The sequence below is a fragment of the Peromyscus maniculatus genome, chromosome 1 (genome assembly GCF_049852395.1).
Source record: "Peromyscus maniculatus bairdii isolate BWxNUB_F1_BW_parent chromosome 1, HU_Pman_BW_mat_3.1, whole genome shotgun sequence".
NCBI classification, from domain to species: Eukaryota; Metazoa; Chordata; class Mammalia; order Rodentia; family Cricetidae; genus Peromyscus; species Peromyscus maniculatus.
The window spans coordinates 104,103,047-104,127,057 of NC_134852.1; the positions used below are offsets into that span (position 1 = coordinate 104,103,047).

The 24,011-nt window shown below is 40.5% G+C and overlaps 1 long non-coding RNA gene across 1 annotated transcript; it reads left to right on the forward strand.

Moving 5' to 3' along the window:
• Positions 1 to 1,490: 1,490 nt before the first annotated feature.
• LOC143272091 (uncharacterized) lies at positions 1,491 to 22,963 on the forward strand. Its single transcript, XR_013049540.1, has 2 exons — positions 1,491 to 1,557; positions 22,725 to 22,963. It is a non-coding gene; the product is annotated as an uncharacterized LOC143272091 (long non-coding RNA).
• Positions 22,964 to 24,011: the final 1,048 nt, after the last annotated feature.

Sequence of the window (24,011 nt, forward strand, 5' to 3'; positions counted from 1 at the left end):
GTTGACTTACCTCCTCTGCAGATGATATGCATTCACATGTCCTCATACAGGGTCAACAAAGATGAAGACAGCAACTCTAATCTGTCTGCCAACAAAGGGAAGGCTTACTGCTGTAAATAGCAAGATGATAGGTTCAAAGGGTAGCCTTTAAATGTAGATGGCTCATATTGGCCTGAGAAAACCATCAGCATCTCACACTCCTTGTTTTCTTCTTGTTTCAGGTATACAATCATTGGTGGTCCAGAATCAGTCCTTAATAGTGCATCCAAGAAAGGGTGTCTTCAGTGAGTACTTTTCTTTAACATTTACAGGGCAAGACTAAACAAATGGAGGTCCACATACCATGTATCTAAATATTTAAAAGCTATAAATGAAACAATGCCTGCCTCTTGGCTCAGGTTTCTACTCAGGACCCTACCACAGCATGAGCCTGGGTATTTATTATTCATAAGACCTGTAGGTTAAAATTGCTGCATTTTCTTTCAGATGAGCCTTGTCTCTACAATCTGTAGATCTTCTGGTGAAAGCAAGATAAATATGGGCCTGAATTAAGTACCAAAGGCTGGAAGTGGCTGGATCACCTGAAAACCAGGGTGAGGATAGAGCTATTTAGACTGCAGGGATTGAGGTACATATTTCTCCTCAACACTTACTTATCCTGCTCGAGAATCAAGTTCTTAGTACTTTGGAAAGCTACTCTCTATGAGCAGAAGGGCTGGGAAGAACAGTTAGCAAGAGGAGCTGGCTTCCCCTGATGTCCACTTTGGGTGAATGGGTATTGTTCCATGTGAACAGCAGCTCTTTCTTTATTTCCAAGGTAAGAGGCATGGTCATTCTTTGTTCTGCTTGTAATTTGCATTTCTTAGCCCTTAGAAGAGGAAGAGAGTTGGCTTGTATGATCCTCACTATAAATTCTTCTAAAAATATTTATTTACTTTCTTAGTTTTTAATGTGTCTCTCTATGCCTTAATGTGTACAGGAATCCACAGAGGTCAGAAGAGTCAACAAATCCCATGGAATTGGAGTTATAGATGTTGTGAGCACATAGTGAATCATGCCTGGGTTCTTAAGAGTCTTAAATGTCAAACCATTTCTTAAGCCTTCTTCTTAAGTTATTTATTGCTCAATAGGTTACTAAAATGTCTAGAAAATATTTCTAATGAGAATAAAAAGAACAAGGATTTTTTTTTATTATTTTTATAGTTCTTGTACATGGAGCCATCTCATATCCAGGGCATTTGATCAAAAGGTAGTTATGTCCATGCACCTCTGAGTTCTGACCTTGTCCCATCTGTAGTTGTGATTTAGGATTTCTGAATAACTGGGAGTCTGCATCTACAGTTCTTTATTCACTGGTTTGTCTGAGCAAGTGACTCAAAGGCCCCTTTAATTATAAGCAGTCATAAGGGGAATAGTGACATCAGCTGTTACTAGACTCTAGACAGCTTGGAAAAGAACTGGTTGTTGCTACTGGCAACATTGTTGGCATCCCCAGTTGGGAGTTAAGATAATCAACTTGGCAGCAACAGTTCTCTCATTTTCATTGATCTTGATGAGGTATCTATTTAAATATAGTAATGGAGTAATTTTTCTCATTCTTCTTGGACCCTCTCTTTTGATCACATTTATAAGATTTATTGAGAATTTATGATGCAGCAAGGACTGTATAACAAATATATGCATTTAAAATTTATAGCTGACACATGAAGTAGGTGCTCATGGGAATGGATTGATGAAGGCACAGGGGTTGTTGAGATGGCTCAGTCAGTTGTACAAACCTGAAGACCTGAGTTAATCTCTCCACCATCCATGTAAGAAATTGGGCATGGTGAAGTGCACCTGTAATCCTCATTATGGGGAGGTAGAGACAAGTAGATCCTTAGGGCGTAGTGTTCAGCCAGTATAGGTATTTGGTGAGCTCCAGGTTCAGTGAGAGATCCTGTCCCAAAAGTAAGATGGGAAACTAATTGAGAAGGGTACCTAATGTCAATCTCTGGCCTTCACATACATGAACACACACACACACACACACACACACACACACACACACACACACACACACACTGGATAAGTAAAAAACAAAATGACAACAACAAAACAAAAGAAGTGAAAGTAAAAGAAGTTAACTTATAGAAGACACCTAGTTCATAAGTGGAATAATTGTGATTTGTATACTGGATTTTCTCACTCCCAGGTCCTTATTCCTCTGAAAAAGATTTTTTTTTTAGTTTCTTGAGAATTTTAGTACAGTGTGTTTTTATCACAATCACTCATCCTAATTCTTTCCAGATCTACTACATCTTCTCTATTCCTCCAACATTGTGTGCTTTAAAAAATTCTTAAAATCAGTTTGTGCTGCTCAAATATTCTCAAATGTGTGGTCTTCTATTGGACAGTGGTTTCCAGACAGTTATTCTTTTTCCCCTTTTATTGAAAATAGATTATTTACTCATATAATATATCCTGATTATAGTTTCCCCTCGCTCCACTCCTCCCAGTTTCTCACAACCTTCCCTTCCTCTGGATCTGCTCCTTTTCCATCTCTCATTAGAAAAAAACAGACTTCCAAGAGACAACAACCAAACATGACAAAATAAAATATAAGATGAAACAAAGATTATATTAAAGATCATATCAAACAAAGATCATAGCTAAGTTGGACAAGGCAACCCAACAGAAGAAAAAGAGTCCCAAGAGCAGGCACAAGAATCAGAGACCCACTTTGCACAGTCAAGAGTCCCATAAAAATACTGAGTTAATAGCTCTAAGATATTTACAGAGTCTCTGGTGCGGACCTGTGTAGGCCCTGTGCTTGCTGCTTCTGTCTTTGTGAGCTCATATACACCTTGTTTAGTTGATTCAGAGGGCCTTGTTCTCCTGGTGTCCTCACCACCTCTGGCTCTTACAATCTTTCTACTTCCCCTTCCAAGGGATTCCCTGAGCTCTGAAAGGAAGAATTTGATAGGAACCTCTCATTTGGACTCTTTCCACAAAATGTCTGGCTGTGGGTCTCTGTATCTGTTCCCATCTACTACCTCTCTGGTGATGACTGGATAAGGTGCTGATCTGTGAGTATAGCAAAAACACCACTAAGAGTCATTTTACTGATACTTCTTTTTCCAGTCATGTTGGATTTTACCCTAGGTCTTTGGACTACAAGTCTCAGGTTCTTGGATATACAAGCAGTTTCTGAGATGGGTTCCTTCTCCTGGAGTAGGTCTTTAGTCAATCAGACTGGTTCTCTACTCCCAAAAGTTCTGTGCCACCATTGCCTTAACTTATTTTGTAGGCCAGGCACATTGTAGGTCAAAGGTTTTGTGGCTGGATTGGTTTTAATGTTTCCCTTTCTGTAGTCTGCATAGTACCTTTCCACACCAAAGAGCCTAGAATGTAGGGGTGAAGGCTCCATGTAGGTATCAGCTCAACTTCTTGATGTTCAATGAGTTGTGTCAGTATACTTGGCAATGGGGCACCATTCTTTGTCTTAGCAACAGCCTAAGTTATTTGGTTTTTTTTCATGGGGCACCCTTAGTCAACAATTCAATTGAACACAACTCATTCTAGCCACTGGAAGTCTCACCTGGTGATAAGAGATGACCTGTTGAAACTCCATATCCCCAATTACTACGAGTCCTCATTAGGCTCACCTTCAGAGATTCCAGGAAGTTTCCACTGTACTAGGTTTCCACACCTCCCCCCAAAGATTCCCTAATTCCAGCTGTCTCTCCCTCCATCCCTCCCCATCTGATCCCTCCAGCTCCTGTTTCCACCCCACCCCTAGTCCACCTGCAGAATCTATTCTATTTCCCCTTCCCAGAGAGATCCATGTTTTCCCCATAGAGCTGTCCTCTTTACCCAACCTCTTTGGGTCTGTGGATTGTAGCTTGATTATCATTTACTTAACAGCTGATGTCCATTTATGAATGAGTACATACCTTATGTGTCTTTCTAAGTCTGAGTTACCTCACTCAGGATGATTTTTTTTCTAGTTGCACCCATTTGCCTGCAAATTTCATGATGTCATCTTTTTTTGTTAAACAGCTGAGTAATATTCCATTGTGTAAATGTGCCACATTTTCTTTATCCACTCTTCAGTTGAGGGACATCTATTGTTTCCAATTCCTGACTATTATGAATAAAGCCAAAATGAATGTAGTTGAGCAAGTGTCCTTGTTGTAGAATGGAGTGTCCTTTGGATATATGCTTAAGAGCGGCATAGCTGGACCTTGAGGTAGAATGATTCCCAAAATTTTGAGGAACTGTCATATTGATTTCCATAGTGCCTGTACAAGTTTGCACTCCCACTACAAATGGAGGAATGTTCCCCATGCTCAACATTCTCTCCAGTATGAGCTGTCACTTATGTTGTTAATCTAAGCAGTTCTGACAGGTATAAGGTGGAATCTCAAAGTCATTCTGATTTGCATTTCCCTGATGGCTAAGGATGTTGAATGTTTTTTTAAGTATGTCTCAGACATTTGAAATTCCTGTACTGAGAATTCTCTGTTTAGATCTGTACCTCATTTTTAATTGCATTATTTGGTTTGTTGATGTCTAGTTTCTTGAGTTCTTTATATATTTTGGATACTAGCCCTCTGTTAGATGTGGGTGGAGTTGGTAAAACTCTTTTTTTTTTGGTTTTTTTTCGAGACAGGGTTTCTCTGTGTAGCTTTGCGCCTTTCCTGGAGCTCACTTGGTAGCCCAGGCTGGCCTTGAACTCACAGAGATCCGCCTGGCTCTGCCTCCCGAGTGCTGGGATTAAAGGCGTGCGCCACCACGCCCGGTGGTAAAACTCTTTTCCCAATCTGGAGACAGCCATGTTGTCTGAATGGCAGTATCCTTTGTCAAAAAAATACTATATAATAAGTTTTATGACTGGTCTCTTTGTCTGATTGACAGTGTCATTTGCCTTATAAAACCTTTTAATTTTCATGGATTCCCATTTATTAATTGTTGGCCTTAGTGCCTGTGTTATTGGTGTTCTGTTCAGGAAATTGTCTCATGTTAATGCTTTCAAGGCTATTGATCACTTTCTTTTATATCAGGTTCAGTGTGTCTGGTTTATGTTGAGGTCTTTTATCTACCTGGACTTGAGTTTTGTGCAGGATGACAAATATTTGCAATCTTCTACATATAGATATCCAGTTTGACCAGCATCATTTGTTGAAGATGCTGTCTTTTTTTCCCACTGTGTATTTCTGGCTTCTTTATAAAAAATCAGGTGTCCATAGGCATGTGCATTTATGTCTGTGTCTTAAATTAAATTCCATTGATCAATGTGTTTTTGTGTCAATACCATATTATTAAAGCTCTGTAGCACAACTTGAAATTAGGGATGATGATATCTTCAGCAGTTCTTTTTTTGTTCAGGATTGTTTAGCTTTCCTGTGTTTTTTTTTTTTTTGTTTTCCCATATGAAATTGATTGTTCTTTCAAGGTCTATAAAGACTTGTGTTGGAATTTTGATGGGGATTGTACTGAATTTGTAGACTGTTTTTGGTAGGATGGCCATTTTTACTGTGTTAATCCTACTGATCCATGAACATGGGAGATCTTTACATCTTCTGATATTCTCTTCAATTTCTTTTTTCAAATACTTGAAGTTTTTATCATACAAGTATTTCACTTGTTTGGTTAGAGTTATTCCATGATATTTTACATTATTTAAGGTGCTTGTGAAGAGTGTTGTTTCCCTGGTTTCTTCCTCAGTTAATTTGTCATTTGTATATAGGAAGTCTACTGATTTTTTAAAGTTAATCTTGTATCCAGACTCTTTGCTGATTATCAGCTATAGGAGTTCCCTAGTAGAATATTTTGGGTCACTTATATATACTATCATATCATCTGCAAATAACAATACCTTGAGTTCTTTATTACCATTTTGTATCCCCTGGATTTCATTCAGTTGTCTTACTGCTCTGGCTAAAATTTCAAGCACTATATTGAATAGATATGGAGAAAGTAGACAACCTTGCCTTGTTCCTGATTTTAGTAGAATTGCTGTGAGTTTCTCTCCTTTGGATTTATTGTTGTCAATAGACTTGCTGTAAATTGCCTTTATTATGCTTAGGTATGTCCCCTTTATCCCTAATCTCTCCAAGACTTTTTTCCATGAAGGGATATTGAATTTTGTCAAAGGCTTTCCCAGCATCTAATGAGATGATCATGTTTTTTTTCTTTCAGTTTATATGGCAGATGTTTATACTACATTTACTGATTTTTGTATGTTGAACCATCCTTGCACCTCTGGGATGAAGTCTGCTTTATCATGGTAGATGATATTTTTAAAAATTTTTCCCCCATTTTTCTTTATTAAGAAATTTCCTACTTGTTCTACCCACAGAACCTCCCTCCTCCCTCCTCCCATCTCCCAGCCCTCCCTCCCAAGCCACCCCACATCCCCACATCCCCCAAATCAAGGTCTCCCATGGGGAGTCAGCAGAGCCCGGCACACTAAGCCTAGGTAGGTCCAAGCCCCTTCCCACTGTACCAAGGCTATGCAAGGCACCACACCACAGGCACTGGATTCCCAAAAGCCTGCCGATGCACCAGGGATGGATCCCGATTCCCCTGCCTGGGTACTCCCCAAACAGTTTGAGCCAAACAACCATCTTCCATATCCAGAGGGCCTCTAGTGCCTGTGAAGCCCCCACGGTGGATGATATTTTTGATGTGTTCTTGAATTCCGTTTGTAAGTATTTTATTTAGTATTTTTGCATGTACTTTTATGAGGTAAATTGGTCTACAATTCTCTTTCTTGAATCTTTATGTGGTTTGTGTATCAGGATAACTGTGGTTTCTTAAAAAACTTGGAAAAGTTCCTTCTGTTTCTATTTTGTGGAATGAAATGAGGTGTATTGGCTTTAACTCCTCTTTGAAAGTCTGGTAGAATTCTTGGTTAAAACTGTCTGGCCCAGAACATTATTTATTTATTTATTTATTTATTTATTTATTTATTTATTTATTTATTTATTTATTTATTTATTTATTTTATTTCTTGGTTCTGAGACTTAATTACTATTTCTGTTTCTTTAGGGGTTATGGTTCTATTTAAATTGATTATCTCATCTTTCTTAAACTTTGGTAAGTAGTAATTATCGAGAAAATTATCCATTCCTTTTAGATTTTCCAATTTGGTGGAGTACAGGTTTTTAAAATATGTCCTTATGATTCTCTAGATTTCCTCTGTGTCTGTTACATCCCTTTTTTCATTTCTGATTTTGCTAATTTGGATATTCTTTCTCTGTCTTTTAGTATCCTGTTTATTTTTTCTCAAAGAATGAACTCTTTGTTTCATTAATTCTTTATATTCTTTTCTTTGTTTCTATTTTAATTATTTCAACCCTCAGTTTGATTGTTTCCTGCCATCTACTCCTCTTGGGTGAGCTTTTTTTTTTTTTTTTTTTGTTCTAGAGCTTTTAGTTGTGCTGTTAAGTTGCTAGTATGAAAGCTTTCCAATATTTTTATGTAGGCACTTAGTGCTAAGAACTTTCCCCTTAGCATCACTTTCATTGTGTCCCATGAATATGTTTAGGTATGTTGTGCATTCTTTTTCATTGAATTCGAGGAAGTCTTTAATTTCTTTCTTTATCTGCCTTGACCCTGTGGTGATTCAGTCAGGAGTTGTTCAGTTTTCCTGAGTTTGCAGGCTCTCTGTTGTTGAAATTCAGCTCTAATATGTGATCATCTGATAGGATGCAGAGAGGCTTATTTCAGTTTTACTGTATCTGTTGAGACTAGCTTTATGACCGAGTATGTCATCAGTTTTGGATAGTGTTCCATGAGGTGCTGAGAAGAACAGGTGTATTCTTTTGTGGTTGGGTGAAATGTCCTGTAGACAACTGTTAGGTCCATTTGGTTAATAACCTCTGTTAGCTCCACTATTTCCATGTTTAGTTTCTGTCTGGGTATCCTGTCAATTGGTGAGAGTGGGGTACCAAAATGTGTGAGGGTTGATGTGTGATTTAAGCTTTAGTAGTGTTTCCTTTACAAATGTGGGTGCCCTTGCATTTGGGGCATAGATGTCAAGATTTTAAAGATCATCTTGGTGGATTTCCTTTGATGAGTATGTAGTGTCCTTTCTCATCTTTTTTGATTGGTTTTGGTTTGAAGTCTATTTTGTTAGATATTAAAATTGTTATACCAGCTTGCTTTTTTAGGTCCATTTGCTTGGAATATCTTTTCCCAACCCTTTACCCTGAGGTAATGTCTATCCTTGTTGTTGAGATATGTTTCTTGTACTTGGCAGAAGGATGGATCCTATTTTCACATCCATTTGGTTAGTCTGTCATTTTTTCATTGAGGAATGGAGACTGTTGATATTGAGATATATCGGTGACCAATGATTTTTGATTTCTGTTCTTTTATTATTATTTCTGTTGTTGTTGTTATTGGTGGTGGTGGTGTGTGAGTGTTTGTGTGTTTCCCTTCTTTGGTTTTGCTGGTGTGAGATCACTTATTTCTTGTGTTTTCATGGGTATAGTTAACCTCTTTAGATTGGAGTTTTCCTTCTAGTACCTTCCGTAAGGCTGGGTTTGTAGATAGATAGCGTGTAAATTTGACTTCATCATGGAATAGCTTATTTTCTTCATCTATGATGACTGAAAGTTTTACAGTATATAGTAGTCTCTGCTGGGCTCTGTGGTCTCTTAGAGGTTGTGGCACATCTGTCTGGGCTTTTCTAGTTTTTTTAGAGTCTCCATTGAGAAGGCAGAAGTAATTCTAATAGTTCTTTCTCTATATGTTACTTGTTCTTTTTCCCTTGCAGCTTTTAATATTATTTCCATGTTCTGTATGTTTAGAGTTTTGATTATTACATGTTGAGGGGACTTTCTTTTCTGGTCTGGTCTATTAGGTGTTCTATATGCTTCTTGTACCTTGATAGACATTTTCTTCTTTAGATTAGAAAAATAAATTTTCTTCTAAAAATTTATTGAAAATATTTTCTGGGCCTTTGAGCTGGGTTTCTTCCTCTTCTATTCCTCCTTCTCCTCCCCTTCTCCTTCTCCTCCTCCTCCTCCTTCTTCTGTTTTTTTGAGACAGGGTTTCTCTTTGTAGTTTTGGTGCCTGTCCTGGATCTCACTCTGTAGACCAGGTTGGCCTCTAACTCACAGAGATCTGCTTGGCTCTGCCTCCCAAGTACAGGGATTAAAGGCGTGAGCCACTGCTGCCTGGCATATTCCTATTATTCTTAAGTTTGGTCTTTTTACAGTGTCCCTGATTTACTGGATATTTTGTGTCAGGATTTTTTTAGATTTAACATTTTCTTTGACTGATATATACATTTCTTCTATTGTATCTTCATTGCTTGAGATTCTCTCTTCTATCTCTTGTTTTCTGTTGGTGAAGCTTTTCTCTGTAGTTCCTGTTCAAATTCCTAAATTTTTATTTCCAGGATTCTCTCAGTTTGCACTTGCTTTATTGATTCTATTTCCAATTTTAGGTCTTGAACAGTTTTGTTCTTTAACTGTTTGTGTGTTGTTCAATTTCATTAAGGAATTAATTATTTCCTCTTTGAGGTCTCTGTCATCTATATAGTTGGTTTTAAGGTCTTTCTCTTGTGCTTCAGCTTTGCTGGGATATTCAGGGCCTGCTGTAGTAGGGTAGCTGGGTTCTAGTGGTAATATATTGCCCTAGCTCTTATTGATTATGTTTTTACACTGGCATGTAGGCACCTGAGTTTGGGATAATTAGAGGTCTTGGTGCTGATTTCTGAATTTGTATTTGTTGGGTGAGTGTTTTGTTCTTTGGTTTCTGTTTCCTCTCTGGATTTTTGGAGAACATGGTGATTGTGTGTTGCCTGTTTCCCTGTTCTGCTCACCTGGTGTGTTCATAGGGAATGCCTGCTGGTGTTGGATGCTGGGATACTGGGATGAGTTGGGGGAGGCAATGTTGGAGGAGAAGATCTTTATGATATCTTGGGGATGGGGTTGGAGAAGAAAGGGAGCCCACAGCAGGTGCTCTGCTACAGAGCTGGGATGGGACTGGGGAACTAGATCTGGGGAGGAAGGTGTGGGTTCCCTGTCAGTGGACTTGTTTCCTGACTGGAGGGAGTGGCCCCTTGGATTAGCAATGGGGTCTGTTGGGACTGGAGGCTGGGAGGATGGGTAGAAAGGGAAAGAAGGTGTGTGGGATCTATAGGGGATAGGAGCAGGGGGCTGGGAAGGCTGCCAAGGGTGTTTTGCTGCAGAGCTGAGATGAGACTGGGAGTTGGATCTGGGGGAACAGAGAGAGAAGAGAAGGTCTGTGTGCTGTGAATATCACTCTATATAAATAAAACACTGATGGCCAGTGACCAGGCAGGAAGTATAGGCGGGACAAGGAGAGAGGAGAATTGGGGAAACAGGAAGAAGGAGGAGAGACACTGCAGCCACAGTGAGGACAAGCAGCATGTAAAGACACTGGTAAGCCACCAGCCACGTGGCAAGGTATAGATTTATAGAAATGGGTTAATTTAAGATATAAGAACAGTTATCAAGAAGCCTGCCACGGCCATACAGTTTATAAGTATTATAAGCGTCTGAGTGATTATTTTATACGTGGATTGTGGGACTGTGGGGCTTGGTGGAATTGGAGAGAAGCCCTCCAGCAACAAATGGCACCCAACGGCTTGAGTTTCCACCTTAAACCTGATAATATTTAATAACCAATTCAAAACAGAGCCAAAACCAGGTTCCTGCTTCATGTCTCATACAGACAGCTAGACGCTGCAGAACACAGGTTTGAACTACTGGCGGGTTCCTGGCGTTTGCGTTTGACCGGCAGTATGGTGGTAATGAGGTATCTTTACTAGTATTAAAAAAAAAAGTTTCTGGGCTACACGCTGCTTTGATAAAAGCTTAGACCCACTATTTCTGAGACTTGATGACTCACAGAACTAGTGGAAAACGCCATGATGGTAAGCTGAAATGGGCGGAGCCAGCAGCCACAGCGCCATTTCAGTCTTAGAATACTACAGTTTAAAGCAATAGATTCACAATACGTAGGCTTAAAAGAGACAAAAAAGATAAATTAATATAAAAAAGCCACGTAAAGATGAATATTACACAGACAATCTGGATTATGTTGTCTTTGGGATTTTTTTTATTTTTTTTTATTTTACAACACCATTCAGTTCAACATAATAGTCACAGATTCCCCTGTTCTCCCCCTCTCGTCCCCCTCCCCCTCCCCCCAGCCCCCCTCCCCCCAATTCCCACCTCCTCCAGATCAAGGTCTCCACCGAGGACCGGGATTGACCTGGTAGACTCAGTCCAGGCAGGTCCATTCCCCCACTCCCAGACCGAGCCAAGTGTCCCTGCATAAGTCCCAGGATTCAAACAGCCAACTCATGCAACGAGCCCAGGACCCAGCACCAACGCACATGCACAGCTGCCTCCCAAACAGATCAAGCCAAATGACTGTCTCACCCATTCAGGGGGCCTGATCCAGTTGGGGGCCCCTCAGCCTTTGGTTCATAGATCCTGTGCTTCCATTCATTTGGTTATTTGTCCCTGTGCTTTATCCAACCTTGGCTTCAACAATTCTCGCTCATATAAACCCTCTTCTTTCTCACTAATTAGACTCCCAGTGCTCCACCAGGGGCCCAGCCGTGGATGTCTGCATCCAGATTCCTCAGTCCTTGGATGGGGTTTATGGCACAACTATCAGGGTGTCTGGCCATCCCATCACCAGAGTAGGTCAGTTCCTGCCGTCTCTCGACCATTGCCAGCAGTCTTTTGCGGGGGTATCTTTGTGGATCTCCGTGGGCCTCCCTAGCTCTCTGCTTCCTCCCCTTCTCATGTGGTCTTCATTTACCATGGTCTCCTACTCCTTGTTCTCCCTCTCTTTTCTTGATCCAGCTAGGATCTCCCACTCTCTTTCCCTCGACCGTCGCCCTTCATTGTTCCCACTCATGACCAGGCTGTTCATGTAGATCTCGTCCATTTCTCCGTGTCTTTTTTTGGGGTCCCATTTTCCAGGTAGCCTCACTGGTGATGTGAGTAGCAGTGCAGTCATCCTTGTTCCACATCTAGCATCTTCCTATGAGTGAATACATACCATATTTGTCTTTCTGAGTCTGGGTTACCTCACTCAGGATGATTTTTTTCTAGATCCATCCATTTGCCTGCAAAACGTATGATGTCATTGTTTTTCTCTGCTGAGTAGTATTCCATTGTGTATATGTGCCACAATTTATTTATCCATTCTTCAGTTGAAGGGCATCTAGGTTGTTTCCAGGTTTTGGCTATTACAAACAATGCTGATATGAACATAGCTGAGCAAGTGCTCTTGTGGTATGATTGAGCATTTCTTGGGTATATGCCCAGGAGTGGTATAGCTGGATCTTGGGGGAGATTGATTCCCAATTTTCTAAGAAAGCACCATATTGATTTCCAAAGTGGTTGTACAAGCTTGCATTCCCACCAGCAGTGGAGGAGAGTTCCCCTAGTTCCACATCCTCTCCAGCATAAAGTGTCTTCAGTGTTTTTGATCTTAGCCACTCTGACAGGCGTAAGGTGGTATCTCAGAGTTGTTTTGATTTGCATTTCCCTGATGATTAGGGATGTTGAGCAATTCCTTAAATGTCTTTCAGCCATTTGGGTTTCCTCTGTTGAGAATTCTCTGTTTAATTCTAAAGCCCATTTCTCAATTGGACTGTTGGTCGTTTTGATGTCTAATTTGTTGAGTTCATATATTCTGGATATCAGTCCTCTGTCACATGTGGGGTTGGTGAAGATCTTTTCCTATTCTGTAGGCTGTCGCTTTGCCTTGTTGACCATATCCTTTGCTCTACAAAAGCTTCTCAGTTTCAAGAGGTCCCATTGATTGATTGTTTGTCTCAGTGTCTGCGCTACTGGTGTTATATTTAGGAAGTGATCTCCTATGCCAATGCGTTCAAGACTATTTCCTACTTTCTCTTCTAGCAGGTTCAGAGTAGCTGGATTTATGTTGAGGTCTTTGATCCACTTGGACTTAAGTTTTGTGCACGGTGACAGATATGGATCTATTTGCAGCCTTCTACACGTTGATATCCAGTTATGCCAGCACCATTTGTTGAAGATGCTTTCTTTTTTCCATTGTACACTTTTGGCTTCTTTGTCAAAAATTATATGTCCATAGGTATGTGGGTTAATGTCAGGGTCTTCAATTTGATTCCATTGGTCCACATGTCGGTTTTTATGCCACTACCAAGCTGTTTTTATTACTGTAGCTCTATAGTAGAGCTTGAAGTCAGGGATTGTGATGCCTCCAGAAGTTGTTTTATTGTACAGGTTTCTTTTAGCTATCCTGGGTTTTTTGTTTTTCCATATGAAGTTGAGTATTATTCTTTCCAGGTCTGTGAAGAATTGTGTTGGTATTTTGATGGGGATTGCATTGAATCTGTAAATTGCTTTTGGTAAGATTGCCATTTTTACTATGTTAACCCTGCCTATCCATGAGCATGGGAGATCTTTCCATTTTCTGACATCTTCTTCAATTTCTTTTTTCAGGGACTTAAAGTTCTTGTCATATAGGTCCTTTACTTGCTTGGTTAGTGTTACCCCAAGGTATTTTATATCATTTTTGGCTATTGTAAAGGGTGATGTCTTTGGGATTTTTAACTGCAAAAAAACATTTGATCAAAAAAGATGTTGAATTAAACCAATATGTATATTTTAAAGGTACCTTGACTTCAAAATTTGGATTTAAGGATATGTTGCTTTGGAAAAGAGGTTCTGCTTTTGTTTCCACAGAAAGCCAGAGGCTGTGGATTTGTTTCAGATTAAGATACATCAGGTTTTGCCAGCCAAGACCCCCTGAAAGGTCTCCGATGACACCATGGCCCAGATGATCTAACATCCAGAGCGGTTTCAAGGCAACTGGTTCACACAATACAGCCTCACGGACTACCCGATAGGCCTAAAATTTTCTTTGCATCCCCATAAGATACAGCGCCCCCCCCCCTCCAGCAGGAAGTAGTAAGAGATGCTACGCCCAAATTCCCAAATATACCAAGCTGGCTTTAGAGGTGGAATTGGCTCACTCCCCCTCTAAACCCAGACATATTGCTTTAAAAAAATGGTTAAGAGATTCTTGTGTCCCAAATCAGAAGAGCCCTCTGGTGTGGGACAGAGAAAAACCAATATTTTTATTTAAAACAGGTTGATTATAAATGTGATCTCTTTCTAAAAAAGAAAAGGGGATATGATATAGATATATAGGAGGATATAGAGATGATAAGATAAAAGGGTAGATTAATGAACCTACTTTTAAAGAACAACTTGTTTAAAATGTTTTGCATTGGTATAGATTTTAGTTTATGTTTAAAATGTTTTACATTGGTATAAATTTTAGTTTATTGATACAAACTTGAAGTTAATTTTGTTTTACTGTACATATATATTTCTATTCTTGTTTGAGGTATTATGTTTATGTAACTCAATAAAAATTGTAATGGATAATTAAAAAATAGATTAATAATTAGTCATCTATGATAATCATATTTGTAGCCATGTTAGTTAAGTCTTCTAGGCATACATAGATATATTTCAGATAGATAGGTAATCTTCAAACACTTCATAGACCTAGAGAATATGGCATTTAAATAACTTAGAATTCTGTTGACTTGAGACACAATTGCTCCTGGCTGTACCAATTTGATCCCGAGAGAATGTTGGGCTTCTAAGACATTTCCATTTGGAAGTTTGTCTTCTTGGCACAAAATGGCCTACTGGGCAAAGAACTGCCCTTGCCTTGATGGCTGACAGTACAAATGCAATGCTGTCCTTCCTGGATAAGCGGGACACAAGGAAAGCGACCACTGTACTCTGCCAAGACAGGGTAAGATGGTCTTTCAGAATTCCTGCCTCTAAAAATGGTCTGTCAGATACTCTAGGCCTGTAACCAGTTTGAATGCACCAACAATGCTGAAAAATATTAGGTGACTGTCCAGGCTGCCAGTTGTCTTGGTCTACTCTTGCAAGATTCCCCAAAGTTGCTTGCATCCATCTACCATTTCTCAGGTACCATTATGTTCCTTCTCAGGTCTTTGATGTGGTTAAAGACTAGATAGTTGTAATTTCCTCAGTTATGATAAAAGATAAGTTAGATATAAAACCTTAAACTCACAATATAAGATAGATAGGACATCTTCTTTAATATTGTAACTGTAATTCTTGCTCGATAATTGTTTTGTTATATGTAATTTTACCATGTTAAAGTAAGTGGCAAGTGGCTTTTTCATGAATTTGTGCCCCGCAAATTGGATGCCAGATGTTCGAATCTTAGATGGTCTTTTAGTAAAAAACCCAGAGCCAGATATCAGGGTGAAAGCTGAAAGATCGGAGAAGCAGAGCAGTCAGCCACTAGTTCTTACCTCTACGAAATTCTCAGTCTAAAGAGAGTGAGTTCCTGTTTCCTCACACCTTATATACCTTTCTCTGACCAGGCATCATTTCCTGGGATTAAAGGCATGTGTGCTCCCCAGTACTGGGATTAAAGTTGTGTGCCACCACTGCCTGGCTCTGTTTCCAGTGTGGCCTTGAACTCACAGACATCCAGACAGATCTCTGTCTCCTGAGTGATAGGATTAAGGGTGTGTGCCACCATTTTCTGACCTCTATGTCTAATCTAGTGGCTGGCTCTGTCCTCTGATCCTCAGGTAAGTTTATTAGGGTACACAATATATCACCACACAGAAAGGTTTTTCTGTATTATCCAGATAGGTCCAATGTAATTTATCACAAGAGTCCTTCTAAGAAGAAAAGGATTGGCAGAAGAGAAGATGAGGTACTAGGAACAAGATAATATCTGCAGGAATTCTTATGTAGGGTAAGCTTGGTAAATCGCTCTGCACCTTTTAGTTCAAATACTTGTTTATCTTATCAGAGTCCTCAAGTGTATTAGTGTTGATTTCATAGTAGGTCTGTAGTTACTCAAACATAGAAACAATAACTTTAACTACTTGTATGTTTAAAAAAGCCCCATTTATCAGAGCTTATTATGTGGCCCCTATACTTGCCTTGATGAGAATATCCTTTGCTTCTCAGAAAGATTTACTCGTTTTTATCTTATGTATATGAATGTGTGGCACATAAGTTTGTGCACCTCATGTGTGCATGGTGCCTGAAGAGATTAGAGGATGGGATGGAACCATCTGGAAATGGAGTTTCAGATAGGTGTGAGCCACCCTGGGAGTGCTAGGATTCAAACCAGTATCCTCCACAAGAACATCAAATATTCTTAACTGCTGAGCCATCTCTGTAGCGCCTACTTAGAAAAACAAAACAAACAAATGGAAAACCAAACCAAAGCAAAACAAAAAAAGGAATCCCAAGAAAGTCGCTTGCAGTAGGAATAAATCAGTACTGACAGGATAAGTTACTTCTGACAAACTTTGGGAGCAGAAGGTGATGGATCATTTTCTGAGTGGAATGTCAGTTATGTTAAGCCTGAAGATAAACAAATATGCCAAACTCAGTATGTTCATATGTCTATACTTATGAATATACAGCACTGTCATGTAGACATTTTCAGAGGTTATCTTGATCTTCTTCTGTATTATTTTTTATTGTTGTTGTGGCTCACAAACAGATGTTATTCCTAGAATCAGAGTAACTTGAAAATAAGTTTTTTTTAAATTAATGTATATTTAAAAACTAAAGTTCAGTTTCTAGATACCTCAACATTTAGATTTCTAGATTTTAAAAAATAACCTAAACTTCATTACTTATAAAAATCTATTTAGACAAGGAAGCTCAGAAGGCTCTGGGAAGTCTTGATAATAAATTTAAATAAATCACAATATTATATAAGTAAGTCTCTTAATGCATGAACTCTAAAGAGATGGCAGCAAAATGGAAATTATATATTTGTTGTTAATAACTGAGGTTGGAAAGACATTTTGATTTACAATGCAGGAGGACTGCAATTTCACTTTCCACTGGGTAGGCAGAAAATGGGCTCTGCTTCATTACATTGTGAGATTAGTGTTTGTGCTGAGTCCCCATCCGAGTGAACGGAGTGAGTCACTGAAGGATGAAGTATTGAATTTCTTTCCAGGAAGCTTTCAGTTCATATGGCGTCTACTGCTGCTTCCTGGTTCTTGCCTCACTGGTTTATTTCTTCTCCTCCTTAGAGGTTGAGTTGTGAGCAGGTATGATGGGCATTTCAGATTTTCTCATCTGACTAAGCCAAACTTCTTCATTCAGAGGCAAAAGAGAATTCTGCTTGTTTGGTTTGTCCATCTCAAGCCAATTTCCATGGCTAGCAAATCTAAAGTTTCTAAAGACTTTACATCTAAAGTTTCTTAAGAAGAAATAGGTATAGATACAACTTATGTACCACTGAAAATTCCCTTCTCATGCATGGTTGTTACTTAGTCAATACTTGCTACATAACAAATTACTTACAGAATTAGCTTTATTTTAAAAAACACCTGGGGGGGCCATAGTGACATCCAAGCCCAGGCTGCTACCTAGGACCTTGTCTGGGTCTATGGTCCTATCATGTGTGTCCAAGGGCCATGCTGCCACCAGGGTCATGTTGATCTGAGTGGGCTGAGCTGTCACCCAGGGCCATGGTGTCATCTGGGTCAGAGCTGCTGCCCAGGGCCATGTCTGGATTCATGGCCCTACAGCAGCCAGGGTCTAATTTGATGTCCACGGCTCCTGTTACCACCAAGGACTCTGCAGATGCCCAGGGTCTGATCAGTCACCTGAGATCATGTTCATGTCTGAGGGCCATGATGCTTCCAGGGCCATATGATCTTGGTGACCTGTGCTGCCACCTGGGCCATGGTGATATCTGGGTCTGAGCTCTGCTGAAGACTATGTCTGGGTCCTTGGTCCTGTTGCAGCCAGGGTGTGTGTGTGGATGTACATGGCCTGTGTGACCACAAGGGGTCATAGGTACCATGCATGTTGAAGGCTGAGGGCCCTGCTGAACCGGACCTGCTCTTCACTGGCCCTGGGTTAGCTGGCCCTGCCCCTTGCTGGATACTGCAGCAGGAGAGCTAGTATCTCCACTCCCCCTACTCGGGAAAGATGGCCAGATGGCCCCACACCTCACCATGGGTGTGCATCTCACCTGGGCAGCACACTAGGACTGACCCTGTTGGAGAGGACAAATATAAGCCAGCCCTGAGGGCATGAGAACAGCAGAGCTGACCCTGCCCCCCCCATCCCCCTACAGCAATCAGGAGAGAGGGCCCTATACCCTATCTGGGCTAAACAATAGAGTGGCCTTGCTGGTGTGAGTGTGGGTGAGCAGAACTAAGAATTTCAGAGAGGGGAGAGCTGGCCCCGCTCCTTGCTGCTGGCTGCATTGAGTGAACTAGCCAAAGCTGGAGAGCTTGCCCAGGAAGTGAGATGAGGGAAAGCTAGCGCAGACCAACCCAGCTACTACTCATGTCCAGAACCAGGGCTGTGAGGTGGCCCATCCCAACATACATACCATCTATGAACTTTTGGAACAGGTGAAGTGGACAAGCCTACAGATCCCAAACTGCAAGATCTTCATGACACATGACAGCAACAGGACATCCAAGAGGAGTCCCAGTGAAATCCCATTATTAATAGTGTAGCAGAAGCCAGAGACCTCCAACCAGACCAATGACTCAAAGCAATGAATACTTACAAGTAACAATGAATGCTCTAAAGATAAAACTGTGTTGCTCACAGGACCACACTATACCTTTCATGATGGGATTCTTCTCCTTTTTTTTGTTTTTGTTTTATTTGTTTGTGAAATCCACAAAGAATCAAACATGTTAAACAACAACAATAACTATGTGTTGAAGCCATGATCATTAGGCCAGCAGTTTGGCCTGGGATTAATCAGATGAGAGCAGGCTTTGTTGCCCTTGGTTCTCTCAGGCAAATGCAGTCAGCAGGTTTGGCTGGAGGCTGGGTCTTCTAAGCTGAAGTTGTTGGGTAAGATTGTCTTAGCTCCACGTGGTCTATTTTCATCAGAGACTCTTATTTTACTATATATGGCAAGGATCTCTCTGGCTGAGAGATATATAATGTTGTAATCATGGTCTACTGTTACCCAAAGCAAACCTTTAGCCCAGAAAGATTAAGGGTGAACAAATATATTCTACCACTTGATGAAAGAATCCACAAATAATTGTAGCAATGTTTATAGTCTATTATAAATGCTTTTTGTAGTTTTATATAATTTAATATTTTTTTTCTCTTTGAAGTCTAGAACACTATTTTGTTCTTTAAGAGGACATTCTACTGAGAAGCTTTTGTAGAGCAAAGGACACGGTCAACAAGAGAAAGTGACAGCCTACAGAGTGGGAAAAGATCTTCACCAACCCCACATCTGACAGAGGGCTGATATCCAGAATATATAAAGAACTCAAGAAATTAGACATCAAAATGCCCAACAGTCCGATTAAGAAATGGGCAATAGAGCTAAATAGAGAATTCTCAACAAAGGAAGCTCAAATGGTTGAAAGACATTTAAGGAATTGCTCAACATCCCTAATCATCAGGGAAATGCAAATCAAAATGACTCTGAGATATCACCTTACACCTGTCAGAATGGATAAGATCAAAAACACTGAAGACAGCTTATGCTGGAGAGGATGTGGAGCAAGGGGAACTCTCCTCCACTGTTGGTGGGAATGCAAGCTTGTACAGCCACATTGGAAATCAATATGGTGCTTTCTTAGAAAACTGGGAATCAATCTCCCCAAGACCCAGCTATACCACTCGGGCATATTCCCAAGGAATGCTCAATTATACCACAAGGACACATGCTCAACTATGTTCATAGCAGCATTATTTGTAATAGCCAGAACCAGGAAACAACCTAGATGCCCTTCAACTAAAGAATGGATAAATAAAATGTGGTACATATACACAATGGAGTACTACTCAGCAGAGAAAAACAATGACATCATGAGGTTTGCAGGCAAATGGATGGATCTAGAAAAAATTATCCTGAGTGAGGTAACCCAGACTCAGAAAGACAAACATGGTATGTACTCACTTATAGTTAGATACTAGATGTAAAACAAAGGATAACTAGACTGCTATTCACAACTCCAGGGAGGCTACCTAGAAAAGAGGACCCTAAGAAGGACACAGGGATCGCCCAATGACAGAGAAATGGATGATATCTAAATGAGCAAACTGAATATAAGGGGGGTTAATTAAGGGCAAGGGTCGAGGGAAAGAGAGCTTAGGGGAGTGGGAGATCCCAGCTGGATCAAGAACAGAGAGGGAGAACAAGGAAAAAGAGACCATGATAAATGAAGACCCTAAGGGAATAGGAAGAAGAAAAGTGCTAGAGAGGTCCACAGAAATCTACAAAGATATCTCCACAATAGACTACTGGCAATGGTCGAGAGAAAGCCCAAACTGACCTACTCTGGTGATTGGATGGCCAAACACTCTAACTGTCATGCTAGAACTCTCATCCAATGACTGATGGAAGCCGATGCAGAGATCCACAGCCAGGCCCCACGTGGAGCTCCGGGAGTCCTATCGGCAAGAAAGAGGAGGGATTGTATGAGCGAGAATTGTTGAGACCATGATTGGAAAAAGCACAGGGACAAATAGCCAAACTAGTGGAAACACATGAACTATGAACCAATAGGTGAGGAGCCCCCAACTGGATAAGGCCCTCTGGATAAGTGAGACAGTTGATTAGCTTGAACTGTTTGGGAGACCCCTACGCAGTGGGACCGGGACCTGTCCTTAGTGCATGAGCTGGCTGTTTGGAACCTGGGGCTTATGCAGGGACACTTTGCTCAGCCTGGGAGGAGGGGACTGGACCTGCCTGGACTGAATCACCAGGCTGAGCTGAATCCCCAAGGGAGCCCTTGCCCTGGAGGAGATGGGAATAGGGGGTGGGAGGAAAGAGGACCGGGAATCTGTGACTGATATGTAAAATTAAATTAAATTATAAAATAAAAAGAGGTCATTTTATGGAATTATTGTGGATGAACCTCTTGTTCATCCCTGGGTCTTGTACACCTAGATGCCTTGGCAACAACTCCCCATCATCTTTCATCCTCTCCCACACTAGGAAGAGAACTTACACCACTCAGACTTCAGGAAAGCCACTATAAACCTATGATGATAAACTAAGTTACAATTGTATCCCCAGACTCAAAGCACTTTGTCCTTGTGTCTTTCAGCCTCACAACAGCTCGGTGATCTGACAGGAAAGACACTATTTTCTTCTTTCTCTTGATATAGTAACTGAAGCTCAGAGTACTCAGGTGGTGCTGGGAGTCTCCTAATTACCTAAGATGTAGACCCACACGGGATTTAACTCAGGCAATCTGACTGTAAATCCACCTCCTAATCTACTGTGCACACTGTGTCTCGCTGGCAGGCTTTTTTAAGGCTGACACTGCACCTGATTGTGTGTCTCATGTTAGAATTTTGGCTTCAGGTCCTAAGAGATGGTAGTAGTCTTGCCACAGAATATTAAGCAAGAGTCAGTAAAATGTGCGGATATCCAAAGGCTGGCCCAGTTCTCAGCTGTCACCTTCATCCTTCCCTAACTTTAAGTTTCTGTTGTCCTCACAGACTATGAAAAATTTGAATGGGTGAATAGGGTGAGTTGGGATGCTGTTGATATCTTCTATTGAGGGCTCGGGAACAGTCTCACTGACGGAAGTCCAGAGATGACATTTGGTTACGTGTTGGACTCATTCTGTTATGTTTAGAGTTCTGAGTGACACTGGTGAGATGAGCTCTTGGGTCAGATAGGTCTTGGACTTCTGATTTTCCTTTTATTATTCAGTATATTTATTTGTACTATGGGGTTGGTTGTCTCAATTTAACGTTAAATAAAATAAGATAATACATTTGAAGTGCTTCATACAGAATAAAAGCTAAATGATTTTGGATGCCCCTCAACTGAGGGATGCTTTCATATGTGATAAAAACTTCTTTATTATTTCCCAATTCTAGCCTCAACTGTATTAAAACAATGAAAATATACATTCCTCCCTTTTCACTTAAAAGACTTTCTGTTTTAATAAATTCAGCTTGATTCAGTATATTAAATTAATGCAACTGCTATATTAGACATTGTGTTAGGCATTAGGGACTTGGAAAAAATATAAAAAACATCACTGAAATTAATCTTCCCCCAAAGGTTGTAACATGCAAGTAATGAGGATGCAGTAAATGGGTTATACTATACGATAGCTGTAACATAAATTATACTAGTAAATTATCATGTGCTGTTTAGAGTGGACTTTGGGACCAAGATGGACCCCCCCCCCCATCTCATACTTAAGTATAGCTAGCTAAAATGTCCTCTGAGATGACTTGTCCTGGGACAGGCTGTCCCCCTGGTCAGGTGACAAAGAGAAGAACAAATGGTCTACTGCTGGGAGAGGAGAATTAGCCTCTCCCAGGGATGTGCTGCCTTATTTGTTCAATGCAAAGTGGTCAGCCTTGAAATCATACACACAACCAACAGAAATAGACTCAGCAGGTTGTCTTTACACACACACACACACACACACACACACACACACACACACACACACACTTCTGAATGTAACAATAATCAAAGAAAAAGGAACTATCAACTTGAGAGTGCGGGTCACAGAAGGGGTTCCAGGGAGGTTGGCAATGGTTGGAGGGGGAAAAAGGAGGGATGGAAGTGATGTAATTCCATTTCAATTAAACACACACACACACACACACACACACACACACACACACACACACACACACAGTGTGTACATCTATTTCTGACAGAGGTCACTCTTGTTTATTCCACAGGTTTAAAATGCCTGTGATAGAAATGGGAAGCTGGAAGCCTCATCTATGGGGAAGATGCCAGGCCTGGACCTGTCAATTGGGAACCCCAGCCTGACTGCTTCAGTGGGGCTTCCCAGGTCACTTCTGCTGGATTGTTTAATTACCTGATTTTATGTTCTGCTGTATATCTGCTGATTGCTATTTGTTCTTTTACTTCTGCTTGTAACACAAATAATAAAGTCTCTCTTTCAAAACTGAAAGTATGACTATTGTGGACCATTTTTCTGAACAGAACAATAAATCACGGTCCAAGTGAAAATGGAGGGCTGGATGAGGTAGTTGGCTTAAATAAACTGTGGTGCTCAGAATGAAGGCCAAAATTGAAGGACTGAAAACTAGGAATTTGTGTAAGACTTCTTAAGAAGCCTTAGAGGGTTCTAATTTTAGAGAACCTCTCCATTATCACATCTATGTTGAGTTGACAAATTTGTATCTCCAGACCTATGTCTTTCCCTTTTTCTATTCTAAAATGGCATATCAAAGTGTTTTCTCAAACACATTTTAAATTCAGCTTGTACAAAATTTAATTTATCTTCTCCCTCCTTATACTTTTTATATAGTTCCTCATTCAAGGTGATGATGTCTCTCTTTAAGACAGACATCTTCCACATCCTTCAAGTACCAAGGTGTGTGCTCTTCCAAATACCTTCAAATCACCTTTGACTCATCTCTTTCTCACATTCCATGTTCAATACAACAGGAAATCCTGTTGATTCTACCTTCAAAGTTAATCCAGAGTCCAATCATTACCAGCTTTGTACTCCACCAGCAACTTGCACTGGACTCACTCCAACAGTCTCCTAACTAGATCTCTGCTTCTATCTTTGTCTCATTCTCCTTCAATCTGTTGTCAGGACAGTAGCCAGATAAACTGGTTTGTGTTTACTTTTCTGTTCAATCATGGGACATGTGTTCCTTTTACCCGGAGTAAAACTTAAAATCCTTAAAACAACCTCACAAATTCCACGTGATCTTACACCACCTCTCCGGTTGCATCTCTGCTCCTCTGCCCTCTTCTCTGTTTGGACGCATTGGCTTCTTTACCCCTTCACAAGCCTGCAAAGAACACCCCTGCCTGGGATCAACTGCACCGACTATTCTTTCTGTATAGGATGACTTAGAATAATCTCACTCTGTGTATGGGATAGGTATGTGCCTGGACAGCTCTACTCCCATTCCCAGAGAGGTATGCTCTGAATACCTGCTGTGAGGTCATAGTCCCAGTCCATTTTCTTCCCATTATTATAT